The sequence below is a fragment of the Marmota flaviventris genome, chromosome 10 (assembly GCF_047511675.1).
Source record: "Marmota flaviventris isolate mMarFla1 chromosome 10, mMarFla1.hap1, whole genome shotgun sequence".
NCBI lineage: Eukaryota > Metazoa > Chordata > Mammalia > Rodentia > Sciuridae > Marmota > Marmota flaviventris.
The window spans coordinates 14,392,019-14,418,449 of NC_092507.1; the positions used below are offsets into that span (position 1 = coordinate 14,392,019).

General features: G+C 37.8%; 1 pseudogene; it reads right to left on the bottom strand.

Annotated features, from left to right (window-relative positions):
- Nucleotides 1–21,029: 21,029 nt before the first annotated feature.
- LOC114082726 (cyclin-dependent kinase 7 pseudogene) lies at nt 21,030–22,014 on the bottom strand (annotated as a pseudogene).
- Between the last annotated feature and the right edge of the window lie 4,417 nt (nt 22,015–26,431).

Sequence of the window (26,431 nt, forward strand, 5' to 3'; positions counted from 1 at the left end):
CAGGCCAAAAACATGCTACAATTGTGAACAAACAGGACATTTTAAAAGGAATTGCCCCATAGAAGGAGGGTGTGTCAGCTTTCTCCATCCTAAAACTAGGACAAGAGTGCAATGAATATGGTTTTTAGATTTTCTCTGATCTCTGTTAATATCATCAAGAGATAATAATAACTGAAAAAAGAATATTTCATTCTGGTCCAAAAAGTGTAAATGAAGACCCAGAGGCACAAATGCCAATTTGTGAGGAACACTCATAATACAAAGACCATACTCTAGATTTAGACAGCTGTGGATTTGAATTCTCACTCTCTCACAGACGTGTCACTCATATGGCACTGTGCATGTGTGCGTGTATAGGGTGGAATTCCAGACGTTGTGTTGCTGACTCAAAGGATAAATGCATTTTATAATTGACAAATTTATTGACCTTGTTCAAGATACCAGGTTTGTTTTGTGTTATTTATTTTTTCCCCACCCATCTTCCAACTCCACAACCAATTCACTCCTTCATATGGGCATTTAGATTTATGATTCCTTGAAAATATTTATTGTTTTCATGATTCTGTGTGATTTTAGGTTATACACAAGATGCTGCACTGCACATTCCCCCCTTTTCCTGCCAATATAGCAAATTAGCATAGAGTGCTAGCTTTCTTTGCCAAAATCATTCTGGCAAAATGACAGATTTAAAGAAATGCTTGCATTTGAGGAGATAACAAAAGAACCTATGCAGAGTCTTTTAGGAAGTAGGAAGTACTTGGATGTGGTTGGGGTGCAGAGGGAGTAGGCTATGCCCTGGAACAGAAAGTGAATTAGCAATGGTTGGGTTAGGAGGAAGCCGGAGATAAAATTCGGTCTGTACAAAAGCCCCGCTTGGTTGAGAAATTCTTGAAAACAGATTCAGGCAGATGAGATACCCTCATCCATCTACCATTCATTCATTCATTCCATCCTTTTGCCTCCTACCCCTGCCAGTGATGGCCAGTTATAACCTTGGGGTGCAGATTCCTGTCAATACTACTACTTCCATATGTTTAATGATAAAATCCTCACCAGAGTACCTGCTTATTTTGGCAGCAAGTGGGAGGCACCAAATATAGGACTTGTTCCATCCCTTCTTAAATTTACCTTGAGGTGCACAGATTATACCCACTAGAAAAAAAATGAAGAAAGAAAATATATGTGACATGTACATATTCCATCTGTGAGTGAATTGGCAGAAAAGAAAAACAAGATATTAAAACAGACATGTTTAAGATCCTTTGCAGATGGGGAAGATGCTAACAATATAAGGAAAGATCAAGAAATATTTTTTAAAATTCGGTTATGAAGGAGCTAAAGAGTAGTTCAGTGATAGATCACTTGCTTAATATATGCAATGGCCTGGGTTTGATCCCAGAACCACACACACACACACACACACACACACTCACATATGCACAAACACACACACAGACACATTAGTTATGAAGGATATAATCAGTGACATGGGATAGCTAGCTAAAGAATGGCTAAGAGAAGGAAAATTAGATTGAAAAATCTTCCAAGGAGAAAGAGTAAGGGGAATCTAGAAATAGAAAACAGGAAAGAAAATCAAAGAGATTCATAGTATAGATGCATCATATTATGCAATTCCAGATAACAGAAGCTATAGAAGGAGAAAGAAAAAATGGGGCGGGGGGAGAAAATATTCAAAGGAGTAATGAATATGAAATTCCTATAACTAAAGATGAAAGGACCTCAGGGTATAAACAAGATAGATAAATAAAAATTCCAACAGGACATATTGTAGTAAAAGTTAAGAACAATGAAGACAAATTGGATGATCCTAGAGGCTTCCAAGGGGAAAAAGCAGATAACCAATCAAAGACTGGGAGTAAGATTAACATCAGACTTCTTTTTAACAACACTGGATGGAAGAAGAAAATGGAAGAATACTTCTAAGGTATAAGAGAAAATGCATTGAACCTAGGATATTGTATTCTTCCAAATTGTTATTCAATGTGGGGTTGTAAAAGAGATGCTCTCAGAATAAGAGGCCTTCAAAGCTTCGCACACAAAGACTTAAATTGAAAAAGTTCTTGAATGAATAGTTAGAAAGTGCAGTTTCTACTGGAGGAAAAGATGTAACAGAGTAAATAAAGCCACATAATCAAGGAAAGAAAACCCTTCTGCAAGCATTGAACTACGGCTTCTTTTAAGGGGATTCTCAGAGCCTCTCTCTGAAGGAAAAAGCAATCACTGAAGAGTAATAGAGTCCTATCCTCAGTCCAGCATGTTCATAAGGGTTGCAGGAAAGAAAATAACTCTACCAACATAGTAATAAATGGTACTGAATTACTTTAAATCAAAGGACAAAACATATTGTTAAGTATAAAATCATCAGGGCATCTGTCTTTCCTCAATACAAATTGAACAAGGACTTCCCCAAACAAGCCCATAAATCAGTGCTGATTCAACCCCTTTATTGTAACACAAATACAGTCATGGTACCATAGTCTAGGTCTGAAACGTGGCTGGGGCTGTCCACTATCAGGTTCTATCTGAAGGGCAAGCTGAGTGGTGCTCCCCAGGGTAGTTACAGGAGAGGTCACTCTGGGCCAGTCAGAGTTTAGGACCAGGTTGAACAACTGGAGCTCTTGTGCATTTCTGTTGGGAGTGTAAAACATTATCTATACTTTGGAAAGCAGTTTGCCTACCTTTGTAAATTTGAATATATTCTTATATTTTAGCAAACAGTTTTACTCCTAAGTAATTACCCATAAAAAGTGGAACTGAATTTTCCAGAGATGCTTGTGTAATAACATAAATAGCCATTTTACTCAAAATATCTGAAAACTGGCAATAGCAAAAATGTCTATTATCAGAAGAAGGTATATGCATACCATGGAATGTAAAATAAAAACAGCAAAATAGACTTCATACTATTACAGTATTAATACTTTGTAGTAAGGTAATTATATTTTATACTATTAAAATACAAAGAGCAAGCTACTTATTTGTACAAAAATATGAATGAATTTCATCATTTTACTGGATGGAAGAATTAGACATAAAAGAGTATTTTGAATATAGGATCCCATTTATACTCAGTTCTAAAGCAGGTAAACTAGGATGAGGTGAAAAGTGTCAGAACAGTGCTTTCCCCTGTGTTCCGGGGCTGAATGGTGTCCCCCCTAAATTTAGATGTTGAACTCCTTACCCGTGGTGTCTCTGAATGTGACCATTGGAGATGAGGTCTCCAAAGAGGTGATTAAGTTAAAAAGAGATCATTAGGATGGGCTCAATTCAATGTGACGGTGTCCTTATAAGAAGAGGAGATTAGGACAGACACAGAGAGGGGAGACCTTGTAAGGACACAGGGAGAAGATAGCTGTCTACAAGTCAAGGAGACAGGCCTCAGGAGACACCAGCACAGGCCAATGCCTGTACCTCACACCACACTTCCACCCTTCTGTCGTCCTGAGACAGCATGTTTTTGTTGTTTAAAACATCCAAGTCTGTGGAACTTGGTTATGGCAGTCTGTAGTGAATTCTTGTACTTTATGTTGCATGGGCATCCATTTTAAAGTAAAGTTGGATTTTCCTAAACAGGCAGTGTGAAGCCAGTTTGCACTTCTATACCTCCTCCCAGTTCCTCAAAATGTCAGTCCTGATGTCTGCCTTCTATCACTACCTTTGGTGAGACAGCTAGATATAATCTACTCGACTCACCCCTCTTGTTCCCTACACCCTGCAAGGGCTGCACAGATAAGCTTCAGTGGTCACCTCTTGGCTATGGCATGACCCCACAGAATTTGTTCCTGTTTTAAGCTCACCAATCAGAACTGCAGGGAACCTGCTTGGGTTACACTATGGGCCCCAGTAAAAAGCTTTATTCCATGAGAATGAATAGTTAGAAAGTGTAGTTTCTACTGGAGGAAACTTTTTCCCTACCCATATTTTGAGCAAAGCATGCATGTCCTGGGTAACTTCCACTTCCCTGTGAGGGATGATATCCTTTTCTCTTTGGGACATGTAAGTAATAAATTGTTTCTGTTATTTGATGGGCTTTGCTGCGCTGCCTCCTCTGGGTTGCACCTGAGTGACATACCTGATCCTAACTTCTTTACTGGTTAGGATTCTGCTTTCTAGCCACGTTCAAGAGAGACTTCAAGACTAACTTCAAAAGAATTGATATTTACAAAGCATCACCCTAGAAAATTAGTATATCCCAAGTGGGAAGGGACATGAAGAGAACATTCGTGGAGATGGAAAAGTTCTTTATCTTGATGAGATATGGGTTACCTGGGTGTAACCACTTGTCAAAATTGTTCAGTTAAATCTATAGGATATATAAAGAACTCAAAAATCCTAACCAAAAAAAAAAAAAAAAAGAGAAAGAAACCACCACCAACAAATAACCCAGTTAATAAATGGGCCAAGGAACTGGACAGACACTTCTCAGAAGAAGATATACAATTAATCAACAAATATATGAAAAATGTTCAACATCTCTATCAATTAGAGGAATGCAAATCAAAAACACTCTACAATTTCATCTCACTCCAGTCAGAATGGCAGCTATTAGAAGACAAACAACAATAAGTGTTGGCGAGGATGTGGGGGAAAAGGCACACTCATACATTTCTGGTGTGACTGCAAATTGGTGCAACCACTCTGGAAAGCAGTATGGAGATTCCTTGGAATACTTGGAATGGAACCACCATTTGACCCTGCTATTCCACTCCTTGGTTTATATCCAAAGGACTTAAAATCAACATACTATAAGGACACAGCCACATCAATGTTTATAACAGCACAATTCATGCTAGCTAAACTGTGGAACCGACCTAGATACCCTTTAGTAGATGAATGGATAAAGAAAATGTGGTATATATACACAATAGAATATTATTCAGCATTAAAAGAGAATAAAATCATGGCATTTGCAGGTAAATAGATGCAAATTTATTGAAGTAAAATGCCAAGTGAAGTAAGCCAATCCCCAAAAACCAAATGCTGAATGTTTTCTCTGACTTAAGGATGTTGATTCATAATGTGGTGGGGGGATGGGAGGATTAGATGAACTTTAGGTAGGGCAAAGGGGAAAAGGGGAGGGAGGGGAATGGAGGGGGTATAGGGTAGTAAAGATGGTGGAATGAGATGGATGTCATTACCCTAAGTACATGTATGCAGACATGAATGATGTGACTCTACTTTGTGTACAACCAGAGATATGTAAAATTGTGCTTTATATGTGTACTATGAAATGTAAGGCATTCTGCTGTCATATATAACAAATTAAAATTTTAAAAAATGAAAAAAAATAATAAGTACTTTAAGAAAAACTACATAGTAATCTTCTCCACATATAAAACTTGTGTGCCTTCTCAATTTTCCAAAACTGTATCATTTATCAAACTATTTTGAAGATGCTAAATGAATCAAATCTAACAAATCACTTCAATAGTTTAATGCAGTCTTCCTATCTTAATAATTCTAGAAATTTTTGTGATATCTGAGACATTATTTAGAGGTCATCTTATTTATAAGTCTATTTCATCAAAAAGTGACTGTTAGAAGAATTCTGATCCAACAGAACTGCTCAATCAGACTTGTCTTTCCAGTAGAAGATATGCTTTATCTTACTGGTAACAGACTCATCAACAGAGGTGACAATTGTGCAGAGGTTATCAAAGGAGCAGAGATATTCCTATATTACTTTAGGCAAAGTTTATCTTTTAAATGAATAACAGATTATATTTTGTTTTATCATTGTTTTCACAAGCAATTTGAGTCTTCATAGAATTGATGACTTTGGTATAACAAATGGCTATTATCACTTTTAATAGGGAGTGATTTTAGCAAATAAAAACAAAATGTGCTCAATTGAAATAGATAATGATTCCCAGTTTTCACTTTGTTTAGAAAAAAAGAGCAAAATCAGTCATATAAATATAAAATCCTATTAATAAATAAAATAATAATCATCTCTATGAACACACACACACACACACACACACACAGAGTTTACAAATATTATTGTACCTGTGTTTAACCTCTAAGAAAGTGACTAGTAAGAAGCCCAGTTTTTCTGAAGACATAGATTTTCCTGTATTAAATAACTGTTATGAGAGGCTATTATTTTGGGACTGAATCCCTGTACTGGGCCTCAACACACAAGACCAAGCCAAGTAGGAGTCACTCAGGCTAGATAATCATGCTGAATTTAGAAATGAACCACTTTTCAAAAAACCAGGTTCACAACAAGTAACCCAGAGGAAGTTCACAACAAGTAACCCAGAGGGGCCCGTTCACCTTAACTGGCATGATAAAGGAATCCATTTTGCTTTAACCCCATAAGGAAAGTGACTAATCCACTTTTTGTCCATTGTTTATAGTTTCTTTAGCTTTTTTTTAGAGTACTAATAAAATTGTATTTGCATATATGGGTAGCAGACTGGATTTGGTCCATGGGAATATAATGTTGCAGTTCCTTCTTTATAGAACAGATTGTACTAAGCTTTTTTTTTCATTTTATTTTTTTAAATACATGACAGTGGAATGCATTACAATTCTTAGTACACATATAGAGCACAATTTTTCATCTTTGTATATAAAGTGTGTTCATGCCAATTCATGTCTTTATATGCACTTTTTTGCATTATAATTCTTATTACACATATATACCACAATTTTTCATATCTCTGTATAAAAAGTAGGTTGACACCCAATTCATGTCTTCATACATGTACTTTTGATAATGATGTCCATCGCATTCCACCATTCTTGCTAATCCCTTGCCTCCTCCCCTTCCCTCCCACCCCTCTTCCCTATCTAGATTTCATCCATTCCTCCAATGTTCTCCCTCCTTACCCCACTATGAGTCAGCCTCCTTATATCAGAGAAAACATTTGGCATTTGTTTTTTTTGGAATTGGCTACCTTCACTTAGCATTATCTTCTCCTAAACCATCCATTTACCTGAAAATGACATGGTTTCATTCTCTTTTATTGCTGAGTAAAATTCCATTGTGTATATATGCCACATTTTTTTATCCATTAATCCACTGAAGGGCATCTAGGTTGGCTCCACAGTTTAGCTATTGTGAATTGTGCTGCTATAAACATTGATGTGGCTGTGTTCCTGTAGTATGCTGTTTTCAAGTCCTTTGGGTGTAGACCGAGGAGAGGGATAGCTGGGTCAAATGGTGGTTCCACTCCTAGTTTCCAAGGAATCTCCATACTGCTTTCCATATTGGCTTCACCAATTTGCAGTCCCACTAGCAATGTATGAGTGTACCTTTCCCCCCACATCCTCGCCAACACTTATAGTTGTTTGTCTTCATAATAGCTGCCATTCTGACTGAAGTGAAATGATATCTTAGAGTAGTTTTGATTTGCATTTCTCTGACTACTAGAGATGATGAGCATTTTTTCATATTTTTGTTGATTGATTGTATATCCTCTTCTGAGAAGTGTCTGTTTAGGTCCTTGGCCAATTTGTTGATTGGGTTATTATTATTATTATTATTATTATTATTATTATTATTATTTGGTGTTTAGCTTTTTGAGTTCTTTATATACCCTAGAGATTAGTGCTCTATATGATGTGTGAGGGGTAAAAATTTGCTCCCAGGATGTAGGCTCTCTATTCACCTCACAGATTGTTTCTTTTTCTGAGAAGAAACTTCTAGAACTAGTAAATGAATTCAGCAAAGTTCTAGGATATAAAATCAACACCCATAAATCAAAGGCTTTTCTGTATATCAGTGACAAAGCCTCTGAGGAGGAGATGAGGGAAAACTACCCCATTCACAATAACCTCAAAAAAAAAAATAAGATACTTGGGAAACAACAAAAGAGGTAAAAGATCTATACAATGAAAACTACAGAACCCTAAAGAGAGAAATCAAAGAAGACCTTAGAAGATGGAATGATCTACCTTGCTCTGGATAGACAGAATTATATTATCAAAATGACCATACTACCAAAAGTACTATACATATTTAATGCAATTCTGATCAAAATCTCAATGGCATTCCTCATAGAAATAAAAAAATGTAATCATGAAATTCATCTGGAAAAATAAGAGACTCAGAAGAGCTAAATCAATCCTTAGCAGGAAGAGTGAAGCAGGTGGTATCACTATACCAGACCTTAAACTATACTACAGAGCAATAGTAACAAAAACAACATGGTATTGGCACCAAAACAGACTGGTAGACCAATGGTACAGAATAGAAGACACAGAGACTAACCCACAAAATTACAATTATCTTATATTAGACAAAGTTGCCAAAAACATGCATTGGAGAAAAGATAGCATCTTCAACAAATGCTGCTGGGAAAACTGGAAATCCATATGCAACAAAATGAAATTAAACCCCTATCTCTCACCATGCACAAAACTTAACTCAAAATGAATCGAGGACCCAGGAATTAAACCAGAGACTCTGCGTCTAATAGAAGAAAAAGTAGGCCCTAATATCCATCATGTGGGATTAGGCCCCAACTTCCTTAATAAGACTCCTATAACACAAGAATTAAAACCAAGAGTCAATAAATGGGATGGAACCTTTAGCTTTTTTTTCATATAAATCCCACTTTCTCTGCTCAACTCAGTAGAGCATCCTTCTTTTTAATAAATGGGATGCTGCCTGATTCATGCATTGCTAATAAAAGCCAATTAGGTCCTTAAACTCAATTTGTTAAATTTTGTTTTTTTGACAGTTCTGGTGACTATGAAAGGACTGAAAGAAGACTCTCAATGACCCCGAGATCACTGAGGGATGCAGGTGAGATGGCCAGTGACTCCTTCAGAACCCTGTGTCTTCCTTACTGGACACAGGGGGTGTGATAAGGTCCTCTCAGTTCTGAAGCTTTGCTGTCTGCATTTGAGCTCCTGATCTTTTTGACTTTTGAGTACAAGTACTCCTTTGTGCTGTGGCAAGACATATGAACGTGGGTGTTCCTGGTGGTCAATGGGACACTGATGAGGGCTGGCGGCAGTTTCTCAAAATGTTTTTTATTGGTGCATTAGAGTTGCACACTATGGTGGGGTTCATTTTGGCATATTCATGTATATTTATGATAGGATTTGCTCCATTTCAATCCCCAGTACTTCTTCTTTCCTTTCTTCTCCTTCTCTTTTGTCTATCCCACCAGTTTGCCTTCCATTTATTTGTTTATTTATTTTTAAAATGGACATTATAGATAAAAGTAGAATATTCATTCATACATATACATAGCATAATTTGGTCAATTTCAATCTGCACTTCTTCCCCTGTCTCCTCCCTCTTCCTTCTCTTTCAACCCCCTTCCTCTACTCCACTGTTCTCCCTTCTATTTTCTCGAGTCCCTTTTTTTTAAAAAAATTGCTTATTTCTCTCTAGCTTCCATATTTGACCTTTGAATTTCTGAGTCTGGCTTGTTTGACTCAGCATGATGTTCTCCAGTTCTATCCATTTACCAGCAAATGAAAATTTAATTCTTCAAGACTGAGTGAAACTCCATTGTGTATATATGCCACCTTTTCTTTATCCATTCTCCTGTTGATGGATACCTCAGTTGGTTCCATAACTTGGCTATTGTGAACTTGCTGCTATGAACATTGATATGCACATGTCACTATAGTCTGTGCATTTTCCTTCTTTTGGATACCTACCAAGAAGCAGGATAGCTTTGTCATATGGTGGTTCCATTCTTAGTCTTTTGAGGAGTCTCCAGGCTGCTTTCCAAAGGTGGGCAGATGTGCTTGTTGAAGTACTTTTTGTGTAAGGTTGTGAAGGCCTATATGTGGACTTGCAGTCTGGCATGATCTCCTGTGAAAGTTGTCATCAGGCAATTGTGCATGAAAATTCTTCCTTCATAACCTGCTGGCTTTATTTACTTTTTTGAGTAGGGTTGACACGAGCAACCCCATTTTGGTTCTGAGAACTAATTTCCTCCCTCCCTCCCTCCCTCCCTCCCTCCCTCCCTTCCTTCCTTCCTTCCTTCCTTCCTTCCTTCCTTCCTTCCAGGAATTGAACCCAGTAGCTCTCTAGCAATGAGCTACATCCTCAGCCTTTTCAATTTTATATAGAGACAGGTCTTGTTAAGTTCCCCAGGCTGGACTTCAACTTGTGATCCTCCTGCCTCTGCCTTCTGAGTAGCTGGGATTGCAGATATGTACCGCCACACCCGGCTCTCACATTTCTTTCTTTCTTTCTTTCTTTAAATGAGAGTATTTATTTTTGTCCAGACAGAGTTTGGAGTGATTCAAAACATGGCTGTAGTGGTTGTTGAAAGCACCACCTCATAAAAAATTAATTATCCACTATGGAAAGAAAAAAAAAGAAATCAGGGATAATAGAATCTTATCAGTTGCTATTTGCAAAACTGTTTGCTTTCCCTGAATATTCAGGTCTTTTGCTCACATTTCTTTTATATTCCCCTCTTTTTGGATAAGATTTTTCTCTGAGAACATCCTGATTGATTATTCCATTCCTAGGTTTTATCTGTTCCTTATTGTCAAGATGGGCCCATTCTGGTTGTTGGTCTGACCTGGTCCTGTTGCAGGTGAAGTGATGGACAAGTGGGAGCCAGTGTCAAAATTTTGGCCTCATCAGAGCAACAGTGAAGTTTAGAAAGACTGATCCTCAGGCTACGCTTCCCTGGAGTCCACTGTAGAGTTCATTTCTATCTATTCTACAGGTGATGGGTATCATCTCCAAGCACTGGGCCAGCATTAGTTTTTTCAGGGTCTTATTTCTGTAGGGTTTTGACAGGTAACAGGTACAAAGTTTTAAAATGAAAATGCAAAACAATTCCATTTTGTATACTGTTTTTGAGCCATGGGACATAATTTTTTTATAGTCATGCTGATTTTTATTAAAGATAATCATAGGAAAACTAATTTGTAAATGAATAGTGTAATCAAAAATCTCTTAAGAGGGTTTTGTGGAGTCTTTTTTCACAAATCTGATTGCAAATGCTTTAGAGAAGCAGAAAAATTGTGAATGACAAAAGACTTAGAATAACCATGGTTAATTTTGTGTGTCTGTGCATGTGTATAATGTTGGGATAAAATCCAGGACCTCATGCATGGTAGGCAAGTAGCTCTACTACTGAGCTATATCCCCAGCTATGCCATGGTTAACATTTTGAAGAAAGTTTAGCAACTGGCAAAAGTTTTATTATTTAAATTGCATATAGCATTTTATGTTAACAACTGTAACTGACAGTGTTATACTTAGAACCATAATTTTGAGAACCCTTATTAACACATATCTCATATCATTATAAAATAATAGTCATTCATTTAGCAATACTTATAAACTGGATGTAAGCAGAGTTACAAAGTGAGTATTTAATAGCCTTTAAAACAAATCAAGTGTTTTTTGAAATCTTTACTCTTTTAAGACTCACTTTTTCTAAGTAATCAAGAACCCTAATAAAGAAAGCAAAATCAGGTAATTATCTTATTAAAACACAAAGTCTTTGTGTTCTAGCCAATTCTTGTTTTACTAAGAGCAGATCTATATTTTAAGAAAATTTTACTGATTTAATCATATAAAATTAGATTCTGATTTTATATTAGTTCATTAAAGTTTAATTTTTAGAAAAAAATCTGTGTTTTTTTTCTAATTATACCTAACTTGGTCACACATAATTTCACAAACCATTCTGTGACTTATTCAGACCTTCTGTGTTTTCTTAAATCTTTAGTTTTGTCCATATTTTTCCATTCTGGAAAAATCTAATTGTTTTTTTTTTTTGGACAAAAATTTTATTTTACCACAAAAAGTTCTCTTATCAAAAAAATTCACATCTTTAAAATTTTTCTTATAAAAATATATCCTCATACATATATTTTTATTTCTGCTTTATTTCCTTCTTAAATTTACATTTTGAAACTCTTCTTTTAAAAACCACTAAAGTAAATTTACTTTTTCTTCAATAAAAGAATGTATTTTATGTCTTACAGTTTTATCACTAAAATACATCTTAATTTATTTTCACATTCCTTACATATAAAATTACTTGTATTAATTAGAATTTTAAAACTCTTACTAGTCTTATATTTTAGTGAAATCTAGTGTTATGGGCCAAGCTATAATGGACAATGACCAAACAGACTCCATTTTGCCCTGATAATCCACATCATGTAAGAAACGCTTCTCCCGTGGGAAAGCCCCGCCTCTGTACCCATTAATAGTCACCTAGGGTAGCATACTTGGCAACACAAAACAGCAATTCTTATACCATGTGAAATTGTTCTCTTTGGTTTCCATTTTTCTTGGGCAATGTACCTTGTCAGAGATGGATTTTCTAGACATTAGTAACCATTCTCTAACTTGTACTGAACTAGAGTCATTTTGACCCAATTCCCTTCTTCTTGCTTGCTGCTATGCCAACCTGGAAAATCCTGTGGGAAATACCAATGTACCCATTGCATTGTCTCATTAACTGCCCAATCCAGTTTCTGTATCTGCTTGTTTACAGCTACACCAACCCAGATGTAGTTTTTGCCTTTAAATATCCTAAAATGCTCACGCTGTGGGTTGTTCCTTGCAAAGACAGTTATGGGTTGTGCATGGAGCAGTCAGCAGCGGGCCAGCTAAATAAAGATTCTTCAAGTTGGACAAAACTGGGACTTGGTGTGTTTCCTGAGCGATCTGCCACACAACACTAGGAAGAATGCAACATTGAACGTTCTGCTCTACACCTACAATTTATGAAAGCATAGTTGTTAGCAAATAGAATTTGAAAAGTCAAGGGTACCTGAATTTATATTTAGAAATTAGTGTTTTCATATTTTAATTTAGAAAAGTTTTATATTAATTACTTAATTTAACATAACCTTAAGATTTTAAGTTACTGGGAAATATTTTTGAAGCTATGAGAAATTCATTTGTAAGTATTTATTCCACTTACATTGACCTTATTTACTTCTTAAGAAGTGTCTCATTTTGTGCTCTATCTATGTAATAAGAATTGTAATGCATTCTGCTGTCATATATAAATAAAAAAGTTTACATTTAAAAAAAAAGAAGTGTCTGATTGCTTATGGAAATTTTGAGGCATAAAACAAAGCTATGTAGCCATCATCTCAAGTTATTTCTTGTTAGCTATTTTCAAAGCAGGTGGATATTAGGTGGTTCACCTAAGCAAGAACATCCAAAAAGAGAAATACATGAGGGTTTTGTTTGTCAAGACATAGCTTTTAAAAAATCAAAGCAATAATATTACACATATTTTATTTACTTAATATTTTCCAAGTCATATAAACTTTGAGAAGCATTTAGTACACTTTATTTAATTTATGAGTGCTCATTTATTTCAAAATCATTGTGGTACCATGTAGACAATATAAAAGACATGTACAAATATAAGCACGCATGTAAACATAAAAAACAAACTGGTTTTTATGCTGCAGTTAGAACCAGATCTCAATCCAAGCAAAACCAAGAAAACTTCTGTGAGGAGATATTCCCCAATAATTCCCTAATTGGGATGATCTGAACCAGCGTTCTCACAGTGGAAGCCAAACCAGAGGAAAGAAAACAAATAGTGATCTGGTCCCTGGTACCAAAGTCACTCATTAAACAAGACATCTTCCAAACCTAGAAAACACTTCTCTATTGTGAAAATGAAATTATGCATGAAGGTTGATGGTGCTGAGCTGGGGGAATGTCCTGGAGAGGATCCCTGAGTCCATTGGTCTAGAAGTTGCTCAGACTCATTTATAGTTTCTCAGTTCTGGCAAGGGACTGAAGAACCATGAGCAGAACGTGAGTCTGGACCTGCCTCCTGGCTGGCTCGCCAAATTGTGCAAAACAGAGGTCTGTTTCTCCCACTGGGTGAGAGTGTCTATTCATGAGGTGGCCACAGGAAGAGACAAGAGAATGGTCTCAAATCTGCCTCCCTGATGATATGGCTTATGGGCCCTATAGGATGAAGAAGAATGGTGGCGGAACATATGGGGAAAGGCTAGTGGAGGCAAGAAAATGTAAGAAATAATTGTCCATCTGTGCATGTGTGATCAAACTTTACGGCTCTTTCCAGGTGCATGTTCAGGAAATGGTGGCATCAGCATGCTCTGAGGGTACAGTGCTGGCCCTCTGAAATCTAAAGGTAGTCACTCACCAGATACCAGCACAGGCTCAAATGAAGGATCAGTGCTTTTAATGGTGTGATTGACCTCCCAGTTATTGAAATATAACTTAGACAACCATTAAGTTTGTGATTCATAGATCACAGGTGTTGTCTAGCAAAGCTTAGCATGTGACCTCTACAAGATGATAAATGTAATTAACTAAAAGTAAGGGAAGCTAGAGGGTTTATTCATGTTTTCCCTTGGTTTAAATTACAATGAAAAACCTAACTAACAATAGCTTAGGGCAATAGGCAGGTTAATCAATATAAAATTGACAAAAAGGCAATTGTCTTTTGGCTAAACCCCCTTTTGAGGACCTTATGCTTTTTGCACAAGAGTGTGAAAAATGGTCAGGGGTAGAGAAGAGAGAGAGATAATCAGAATAATGGTTGACAGAAGCGTAGAAGGAACAATTAAAAGGTTGGTTGTTGAAAGTGGAGACAACTATTTGGAAACTGGAAAACAAATCTTAACAGTTCTGTTACATCACATCTATTTAATTGCCACTAAAAAAAGGAGCCTAATGAGTTGAGAACAAGTTGTTTGGGCAAAGAAAAATATTTATCTAGCATGCCAGAAAAAACTAGAAGATGGCAGACTAGTTCCCTGGGGGGAAAAAAGCATCCCAACTCAGCATAACTTTCAAGCTCCCTTATCTTCACGCAAGAGGGAAAGATGGGGACACAGGTTAGAAAGGGTTGATGCCTGGAAACTTCTAGGCACCTCTTTGGTGGTCTGGAATAGGATGTTATGGAATCTGGTGGTTGGTACCCATGTAACCACAGGGTCTAGATGTCCCTGTAAATCTTGAAATATCTTGGTCACTCTTTTTTTTTTTTTTTTTTGAAACAGGGATTGAACCAGAAGCACTTAACCACTGAGCCACATCTCCAGCCCTAAGTTGCTTAGGGCCTCACTAAATTGCTGAGGCTGGCTTTAAACTTGTAATCCTCCTGCCTCAGCTTCCCAAGCTGTTGGGATTATAGGCATATGGTGTCACTGCCCTGGGTTGCTTAGTCACTCTTAACATTGGCGTTTTCAGCCTTGAAAGGGGAAGAAAAAGATCACATAAATTCAGGGAAAATCAAACTTACAGGGCCAGTTCCTGACAAATATTCCTTAAGTAAGCAACATGTCTATGTGTGGAGTAGGGCAGAAATCTGATCCAAAGGTTAAGAGAGCCAAAGAGACACATACAATATTTAAGCAGAGATTCCACGGTTCCCCATCCTGTTTTCGTCACCCACCAGACACCTGTGGAGAGTCACTCCACTCCACAAAAGCAGCCCCCTAGTCCCTGGAAAATAACCTAGGCAATCGTTATCACCATAACCTGCACATCAGGGGTGTTATATACAGCGAAAATGGTGGGAAACTAATAATGCATTGCTCAGCTGCATGACCTCCCAAATCAGGGATTTTAAAAGTCAACTAAAAGAAAGTGAAGCTGGCCTCAATTACAATCCTTGTCACAAATATTCATGAAACATTTTAGCCATCTGGACAGATAATCTGGTTCTGTGAGACAGAAATGCAATTTCAATCCAACATTTTTTATAGACTAGTGAGTCTTATTTCTCTGTGTCTAGAATATGGCTAAGATTTTGGAATGTAAACTGTTAAGATCTGGTTCTGTCTCTGTATGTATGTTTGTATATTCATGAGTTATGTGTGTGTAATATTTTCCTTCCTTACAATATTACCAAGTTAATTTATACAATCCAATAAAGAAATTTTATTTAATTGGCTTAATAAACATAACAAATATTTATATCAATTAAATATTTCTTAAGTTTTTGGAAGTGTAGAAGAGAATTCAATGGATGTCAAATTAAAGTGATGGGTAAATCTTTAGTAACTAAAGCTGACAGTATTGTTGGTTTAAGATAGATGGTTTAATAAATCATGCATTTAATTTTGGGATTCTTGCTTTGTGAAGGCTGCCCAAGAAGCACGTGCTGTGGAAATAACAGGGAAATAACTTGAGGTGATGGGTAGCTTTGTCTAATGTCTCATTTAAATTTTATGAGTAATCCAAGCATAACAGCTAAGAACAAGTGAAACAGGTGTTTAAACAGGTGAGATAAAAGTGCTCCTTAACAGTGATCATGTTTTATAATACATCTGCTGAAAAAAATAAACTCCCCAAATCCTTTGGGTAACTTACGGCCTTGAAGCTATCTGAATTAAACAATGGATATTCATCAACTAGATCACTCTAAATTAGATAAAAGTTGAAACATTAATGACTGTAACCAAGTTTAGGCTTATCTACTTTGGCTTCACAGTGCAGACAAACTAAAGGTGTTTGGGTCTATTAACATGCATGTCTTGTTCCATATGGAAAAAATGGTACTGAGGGAGTTTCTGCTTCTAGAAATTGTAAAATGGTGTTAAATTACAAAATGGCCTTGGATTTTGGCAAAAAAGAAAGCTTTTATGGAGGATTCACCCTCAAAGAGACAGGAGGAAGCTCAATCAATTCTGTCTCCCCATCAGGGAATCAATGGAAAGGGAAAGGGGAGAATCACCTTGTGGATGGATGGCGAGGAGGGGAATTTTAGGGTTCTTTGGTGCAGGTGCAGATGGTCATCTGCCTCTCCATCGGTGGCACAACCCTTTTCAGAGGCAGTTAGGACGTTCATGGGGGATTTTGAGCTCATAACATCATAAACCAGGTGGGCAGGCTGCTCTGTGCATGCTCAACCCAGGAGCGCAGGCGGTCAGCGGGTTTCCAGTGGGTCCTAGAGGTGTTTCCTGCAAAGCAACCTCAGAGAGCTTTGTGACTTGGTTAACTTATTTCTGGTTTCTTGCCAGTTTCTTATGCAATGGGAACAGCTAGGATTAAAAAGGGAAGCAACTGGGTGTAAAGTACCCAAGGACATCGAATTGTATGTTTTGTGGGTAAAGTTAGAAGGTGTGAAGATGAGTTTTATTTTGCTGTTAAGGGGGAAAAGAGAGTGATTTATTTTTTCCTACAGAGATTTTTTTTTAGGATGAAAAAAAAGAAGAATGGGGCTGTCCACCAAGTACGCTCCTCAATCGGGTTCCATCTGGGGTGAGTGGTGGTATCCAAAGTAGTCACAGGGGGAGTCACTGTGGCCTGGTCAGTGTTTGGGACACCAATCAAGTTGTTGTTGCTGGCGCGTGGGGTCCGGGCATTGAAAGGACAAGCACAGGTGAATTACTCTCTTGCCCTGCTGTGGGAGTGTAAAATGAGACCCAGAATGTCCTCTATTATGACAGGATGTGGGTGTATCGATTTGTCTAACTTGTTCATTCAAGATTTGTTCATTTCAGTGTATGTGTATTTTATATCCAAGGAGACCAGAAAGAAAAGCCCAGCTTTTTCTAAAGAAGCAGCCTTTCCCATGTTAAATCAAGCTTATAAAAGCCCTTGTTTTGGATTGAGCACCTGCACTTGACTATAACACATCAGACCAAACCCCAGGGAAGCCACTCATGTCAGATGCTGTCTCATCAAACTGAACTTAGGCCAGTTTTCCATGAAACAGGAGATTCATAGAAAATCATCCAAAGATAATTTTCTGGCATGACAAGAAAGTCCCCTCTGCTTTAACCCTGTAAGGAAAGTAGCAGCGAAATGACTGACCTGAGGTTGGCTCATTGTTTCTGTTTTCTTCAGCATTTCTTCTGCCTGTAAAGCCCACCCTGTCTACTCAACTCATTGGAATGCCTTTATGCTTTAGAGATGGGATGTTGCCCAGCTCATGAATTGCTAATTAAAAACAACTAGATAATAATTTTGGCATGCTAAAATTTTGTATTTTGATGCCTTAAAAAGCCTCTTATTTGGGCCACATGCATTTTACCCAGAGTCTGTTCTCAGATTTTCCTGAGCCAGGAGAAGCATCAATACTCTCCTTGGACCTGGTGTGTTAGTCAGCTTCCCACCACTGTCAGCAAACAACAGAGAGAATCAACTTATAAAGAGGAAAGGCTTATTTTGGTTCACAGTTTTCATGCTTTCAGTTCATGAGTGGTTGGTCCATAACTTTGGGCCTGGGGCTAGTCAGTACATCATGGCAGGAGCTTATGGCTGAGCAAAAGAGGAAGAGGAAAGGAACAGGTTCCACAAGCCCCTTCAAGGGCACATTGCCATGGGCAACCAGGGCCCCTGACCTGGGGTAAGGACTCCTCAAGCCAAGTGGGGCTCATGGTCCTTCTTCTATATCAAGATCTGGGTGCCCATGACTAGAATTCCTTATCCAGATTACCCTGAGCCACTTCTAGGACCTGCCCACCTTGCTTATATACTTCTATCCTCTTGTGAAGGTGACATTAGCCACATGAGCAAGAAACAATCCATAATGCTGGCTGAGGGTGAGGGACACATGAAATGGGTGGAGGAGGAAGGAGATTATGAACATCAGTTAAGACCTCGTGTGATACCAAGATTTATAATGAAAAAATATATTTAATATTTGCCTGATTTCCAAAAACCCTTGGAATCTCCAAAGTGGGATCTTTATAATCCAGTGAGATGACTGATGGGTGGAGTTCCCTGTCAGCCTCAGGAGGGGGGCTGCCTGCTGAGTGAAGGATCTTGTGATTAGAATGGAAACTTCTCCGCACCACCTCAGGGCAGGAGAGGGGACTGAAAGTTGATTAGTCATTATGAAAGTTTCATAAAAGCCGAAATGAGAGGGTTCAGAGAGCTCCCGCGTTGCTGAACCTGTGGAGGTGCCCAGAGTCGGAGCATCTGGAGAGGGCATGGAGCACAGCACCCCTGCCCACAGACTGCGCTGTCATCTCATCTTTCATCTGCCTCTGCGTTTGTGACCTTTAGTACCCTCTGTAGCCAGCTGTCAATAGTGAGTGAAGTGTCCCCTTAGTTCTGCACTAGCAGATTACTTAACCCCCAAGAGAGGGCTGTGCTAGTGGGTCAGAAGCACTCGGAAATGAACTGAGGCTTGAGATTGGCATCCGAGGTGGGGCATCTGTGGGACCCAGTCCTTCATCCCTGGGATTGATGGTAACTCCAGGCAAGTAATGTTAGAATTGAGTTTTTAAACAAAACAAAACCAAACAAACATTTTATACCATTTTACCCCCAATAAGAGAGAATGAACCCAAGAATTGTTTGGAATTATTAAAGAAATGATGGAATATCTAGATGAATGAAAATTAGTCTTGGGAAATCATATTCATATTTTTGTAAATACAGTATAATTTTATTATATTTATTGATATATTATATTTATTAATTTTAATTTATTAGATTTATTAATGAGGTCTCCCGGTCATTTCGGGTGTGTCCTCAAAGGGGATTTTGGGAACCTGGTCTCCTCTTCTTTTCCTCTTTTTGCTACCTGGCCACCAGGGGGTTTTACTCTGGTGCATGCTTCTGCCTTTTAGGATGTTCTGCTGCAGGCCAGAAGCAACAAGGCCCCCATCACATTCAAACTGGGGGCCCAAACAGACCTTTCTTCTTTTCTTTTTTCTCTCTCTTTCTTCCTTCCTTCTTTGATCTAGAGTATAATTTAATTTTTTTTAAAATTGATTTTGTCTGGATGATCAGTCTGTTTCTCAAATTGATGTATTGAAGTCACCTACTAATGTTGTATTAGGGCCGATTGTTCCCTTTATATCTGTTAAATACTCACTTTCCATATCTGGATGCTCTGGTAAGGTACATATATGCTTATGATTATTTACTCTCTCTGAGTTGACTGCTTTATCATTATATAATGACCTTCTTTATCTTTTCTTACTGCTTTTGATTTAAACTCTACTTTATTTGAAGTATATCTGGCCAGTCCTACTTTCTTTTGCGTTGAATTTACATAGAATGTCTCATTCCTTCCCTTCACTCTCAATCTATGCATGTCTTAGAGGTGATGTCAGTTTCTTGTAAGCAACATATACTTGTTTTAAATCCATTCAGCCACTCTATGTCTCTTAATTGGAAAGTTTCCTTGACAATTAAGACAGTTATCAACAGGTAACTTCTTAGTGCAGCCATTTGATAATGTGTTTTCTAGTCTTATTGTAGATTCCTTTCTTTCTCACTCTCTTACAGTCTTCCTTTGTGGCTAGCTGATTTATTCTGGTAGTGTTCTTTGATTCATTGCTGGTTAGTTTTGGTTTGTCTATTACAGATTTTTTGCTTGGTGACCAACCCAAGGCTTATGAAAAAAATCTTTTGATTGTAACAAACTATTTTGACATGATAGCAACTTAACACAACTGTAAATATAAGAACTGAAAAAGAGAGAAAACAGCACAATATCCTATAGAATTAGTATTTTCTTTCTTTTCTTATCCTGACAATTATGTTGCTATCAATTCAAAATAGCTTCTTGCATTTATTAATTTTCTTGACTTAAGTCTGTTTAAGAGTTTTAAAATTGTAGCACAGTCTTTGAGCAATTGCCTACCATGCACAAGGGCCTGGGTTCAATACACAGAATGTGGAAAAAAATTTTAAGTTGGAAGGACATGAAACTGAGATGGCTCTAGCACCTTGAGTTCCTACATAAACAAACAGAAACCTAAAATAAATAGTAAAGTGATACTTAAACTTAGCCAGGTAGAGGCTACCAACTAATCTTTCATTTAGGCTTTTTATTTTAACTGATAACTTTTCTTTGTCTTATAAAAATTTTCTCTCTTGTCACCCCACTAGCCCTGCCCCCCAGTAGCATCTCTAAATCTCATGTACTCTGGAGATGCCTGATCCATGAATGGCTGTCTGATCAAATAAACAGGCTAGTTTTTTTTTTAAAATACATTTAATGAAAATAACTGAGTTTTACATATTTTAAATCTGTAGAATATTTACAAATTTACTTCTACAGTATTTACTTAATATTTACTATTTTTCCATTATTTGCTTTTTGAACTATTTCCTTCAGTAAGAAAATATCATTCTGGAATTTCTGTAACTAAAAAATTAGCTTCTTGGGCAAACCTCCTTGTTCCAAGGCCTCAGTTCTTTTCTGTTTTGTTGCTGAGGCTGGGTTTCCACAGGACAGTTTGGTCTTGGCAGCTGACATCCAGGGGTTGGTCCTGGCTGATTACTCAAGTACTTAGTTTTCAATGCCTATGTGGCTATAATTTGAGTACATGGGTTGAATAAGAATAAGCCTTGTATGAGATCTAGAAAGTCATCTCCTGCTGCAATGAAGATGTGTTGCAATGGGATTCCAGGGAAACTCTTAAATGTCACATAATCTGGAAGACTTACATTTCAGGCCAATATTCCTTAGTTGGTGTGCCTAAAGTTTCAAATATTCTTATCAGTTGATTGAGATCTGAATCTCCCCACAAAAAGGAGCCCTTAGAAGCAACTCTGCTAAAACGCAGCTAACAGCCCACATATCCACACCTACACCATATATTCTAGCTCCAAATAGTAACTCAGGGGCCTGATACCATCTGGTTACAACCTGATGTGTATAAGCCCTATTGGGGCTCCCAAATGATTTGGCCAGGCCAAACTATGCCAGTTTGAGAACTCCATTTTCATCTAGCAACAAATTGTTTGATTTCAGATCCCTAGTAGAATCCAGTGTTGATGTAAATATTCTAACCCTTGAAGAGTCATCAACATATAGGCTTTAATGTGTGATGGTGTCAGCACGAGACTATTTCCTTTACTATAATCTCTAGATCAGTTTCCATAAAATCAAAGACAAGGCTCATATTTGATTTATGTTCAGAAGCATCAAGGAGACCAATTATGTTTGGATGACTTAGCTCCTGTAATAATTTTCTCTCTCTTAAGGCTGTTCTATTTATACTTTCTTAATGACTACTATTTGGTTGGTGTTCTTATCTCTGGCCTTATAAACCATGGCAAACTGTTTCTTCCCCAAGGGAGTCCAGTTTCTCATAGCACTGTGCTTGAGACTTCATGTCTAAAGCCATCAGGTGCTCAAAGCCTGACTCTGGTGGAAAGGGGCAGGCTATGTTTTAATGTGCCAAAGTTTATCTTTCCGTAAGCCCTTTAAGAGACTGGACAGGAAATTGGGGACCTTAAGACCCACTGGCCTTGCACCTCCTTCTTGGTGTGAGGTGAAGGATCAAGATGCCACAGGATGCTGCAGCACATAGCACATAAGTTGGATAAAATGAAGGGCACCAGTGGATCTGGGTGGCTCAAAGGTAGACTGTTGGGCACAACTTATGCCTAGCAGGTGGATTCTTTCAACCTTGCCTGTCTCCATGGCCCTCAGCAGCTGTATAGAAAATGTTCAGTGTCTGAGGGGCAGCTTTCTGCTGCTCACAGTGAATCTACTGGATCCTCTTGTTACTGGGCAGAACAGGCTACTTAGCTCGTTCCCAAAATTGTGGAAAGAAGCACAATAAAAATGATTTTTTTTGCTTATCTGTGAACTCTGGTAATAGAGCCAAGAAACATTAATAATTGAGAAATGACTATTTAATTCTGGCCAAATGATGTGAATTAGACCCAGAGGTCCAGCTGGCTGGCATGTCAGGTACATGAGTAGCACAAAGACCAGACTAGATCCCAATAGTGCTGGGCTTCAATTCTCACTCTCCCACTGAAACCCATTCCTGCATCATTGTGTGTATTTGTGTGTGTGTATGTGTGTGTGTGTGTGTGTGTGTGTGTGGTGTTTGCCTGCATTTATAGGTGATTTCCTACAAGTGGAGTTGCTGAGTGAAAGGAAAAATGCATTTCTTTTTTAAAAATTTTCCATGTGTTTATATCAGTGGGGTTATTTACATCTGCACTTTTCAGAAGAGCAGGCCACTAAACTACAGCTATTAATTCAGAAGACTGCTCTTCCCCCTCTTCCATATTCTCCCTGACCTAGTGGAAGAAAAAGAATACATGCCCTGGGACCAGAGGCAGATGGGTCCTGCTTATTAGGCACAGGCCATTGGAAAAATGCATTTCTAATTGACTGATTCTTAACCTAAGTGCCCTCTGGTTTTCTCCAAAGCACACTGTTATCATTGGCTTGAGGAAGACACAGGTTTTGCCTTCTTCTATTAATTTTTCCCTTTCCTACTCCATCTCCACTAGAGTTCACTCTTTATGTGTTGATTTAGATTTATGGTTCCTTGAAAAAATATAGTGTTTCATAATGCTCTCTGTGTGCTTTTACATGATATCCAAGACATTGCACTGTCACATTCCTCCATTTTTTGGACCAAGATTGCAAATTAGCATAGGTTGCTGGCTCCCTTTGTCAAAATCAACCTGCCAGAATGATAGATCTGAGAGAGAAGTCTGGATTTGAGGAAATAACAAAAGAACCTATGTAGAAATGTGTAGGAAGTAGGAAGCTAATCCTGACTGCACAGTGTAGTTGTGTGAAAAAAGTAGGCTGTGTCCTGGAGCAGAGTGGGCAGTTTTGGCAAGTGAATGGTTGGGTTAGGAGGAAACTGGAAGTAATATTAGGTTACAACCTTGGCATGCTGCTTCCTGCCAATGCTGCTACTTGAAGGCGTTTAGTAATGAAAGCCCGACCAGGACACTTGACTCTGGTGGCAGCAAATGAACATCATGAAATCTAGGTCCCATCCCCTGCCTACTCCCTGAATTCACCTTGAGGCACACAAACCACATCCACTAGAAAATAGGAAATGTACCTGACAACACAGAACACCTGGCACAGAATAAGCATCTGGACATTCTCACTGATCTTCCGACAGCAGGCTGGGCGTTTTCATTTTGCATGTTCATGCTGCCCACAAAGTACAGCTGTAGGGAGAACGGGACCCCATTATTCCCCAGCAAGAGAGGTGCTGAATGCCCCTTGAAATAAGCCTTCGTTAAGTGCTGCCAAGGGCTTCTCTTTCCTTATGCCTTGTTCTAGCTGAGGGAATGGGGAAAAGTAGCTTCTTTCCCCCATCCCTCTCTTTCCAGTAAAGACTCGTATTTTTTGCTAGCTCTCCTCCCAAAATATTTTCAATGTGAGTCTTTGTATGCAACATTTTGGAGGCCTCCTATTATCAAGAGTGTGTCTTTTACATTGAATACTATTGAATAATAAGGATACAACAATCTAGATTTAATTTTTACTTTTGTACTTAGAATTATCCCTCTTATTTATTCCTGCATCCAGTATTGCTAATGAGAATCTGATAGTAATCCTAATCTTAGGTTGGTCATCTGCTCTTTCTCTCTGGAAGCATTTCCCTCTAGGTAGAGTGTGCCCCTCTTTTGAAAGGTGTTAATAGTCTGAGGACCTTGTAATCTTGATCTCCTTTCCCCACTTCTCTCTCTCTCTCTCTCTCTCTGTCATTGACTATTTTGAACACCTCAATGAGAATTTTTTTAAAATTTTCATTAAGAATCTTTTTTTCCTTTTAAAATATTGGTGTTCTGTTGTGTTGACTGTTGTGTGGATAGTCTAATTTTTTAGCATTTTTAAAAACAATGGTTGTTTTCCTTGCCTTGTCTTTTCAGGATTAAGGTTTTTGGTTTGTTTATTTGGGTTTTGTTTTGTTTTTCTCTTTCTATCTTTTCTTCTGTTCATAGACACGTTCTCTTGTTCTCCTTTTCTCCCTTTGTTTTCTCTGTTTCTCTCCCCTTCTTTATAACCATCACTTGCTATGCCCCCTCTGCATTCTCTCTGTTCACATTTTGAGCATTCTAAGCTTGCTTTTACCGTCCCATCACATTTTCTTTTCTCTTAATGAACTATATTTTTATCATCTTTTAGAACTATTTGATTTATCTAATTCTTGTCCCCACCATTCAATTTGTTGTGGTTATTAGTGCTGTGAATGACATAGTTGACACCTGCTGTTTACTTTAGCATCAGTTCTAATTCATGGTTATTTATTTATTTTGCTGCTGGAGATGGCTGACACCACCATTACTGTTTTTATGTTAATTAGTTCTCTAAATGTCATAGTAGGCAGTGGGTATTTATTTTAATTCTCTGTGTTATTTGCTTTGGCTGTTGCTCTGGTTTGTTTCCCATTTCCTGTGAGGCATTGGATATTTACAGGACACTACAAGTTCATAGAGCAGAGAAACTGCTGCTGCACTAAATTCAGTCAAGACAGTGCACCTTTTTCCACACACAGATTAACCACAATCAAACTTTGGATTTATTTTAATACATCAAATAGAAGAGACAAAAACAAACAAACAAACAAAAACAAAGCAAAAAACTAATGACTAAGTCTTAGGAACAGCTATGCTGGTGGTGGGGTGTGTGTGGGGTACTCTCAGGTTCTACTCACATAATCCACTTATACAGTAAAAACAGAAAATTAACACAAAGACCATACCTATGAGGGAATCTCATTCTACATCACTCTGGGACGCTTTGGCTAGAGATGGTCATACCCTAAAAAGGTCCATACAGAAGAGTGAAATAGAAATCCCAGCCCAACAGATGTAGATGCATAAAACCCAACACAGGAATACCAGAACTACATAAAAAAGATAACATGAAGCTTTATAAAGTTCATAATTTGTCAGTGACTGACTCCAAAGATACTGTAGTAGATAAAATATCAGATAAGGAGTTAAAATAATTATTTTACAAATGGTCAATGAATTCCAAGAGAATGAAGAAAAACTGAATTAAGGGAATGGGGGAAAGTAGCTTCTTTCCCCTGATCCCTCTCTTTCTAGTAAAGACTTTGTACTTTTGGCTAGATCTCCTCCCAAAATACAGGGCATGAATGAGAAATTCAATGAGATAGAGATATTAAAGTGGAATTGAACAGAAATCTTGGAAATAAAAACACAATAAATCAAATGCTCAGTTGAAAATCTCTGAAATACAGAATCATGGAGTTGGAAGACAAAGTGGCTGGCCTCAAACATTCAGAAGTAGTAAAGAAAATAAAATAAGCAACCATGACCCATGCAAGAAATCTGGAGACCAAATTTAAGAATCACTGGAGTTAACAGAGGGTTGTGAGATGCTGGGTAATGGCATGAATAACATATTCAGGGAAATAATAACAGAGCATTTACCAAACCTTGAGAATGAAATGAATATCCAGATGCAGGATGCATTCAGAAACCCAAACAGACAAGCTAAAAACAGATCCACTCCATGCCACATTATAATTAAAATGCCTAATGTACAGAGTAAGGATAAAATTTTAAAAGCCTCAAGAGAAAAACATCAGGTCACATTTAGAGGCAAGCCAATCAGAATTACTTCTGAAATCTCAACACAAACACTAAAACCCATTAGGGCTTGAAATGATGTGTTCCACTGAAAGAAATAACTCTCAACCAAGGTTGCTATGTACTGCAAGGCTATCCTTCATAATTGAATAAGAAGTAAAAATCTTCCAAGACAAACAGAAACTAAAAGAATTCATGATCTTAATTAAAGCT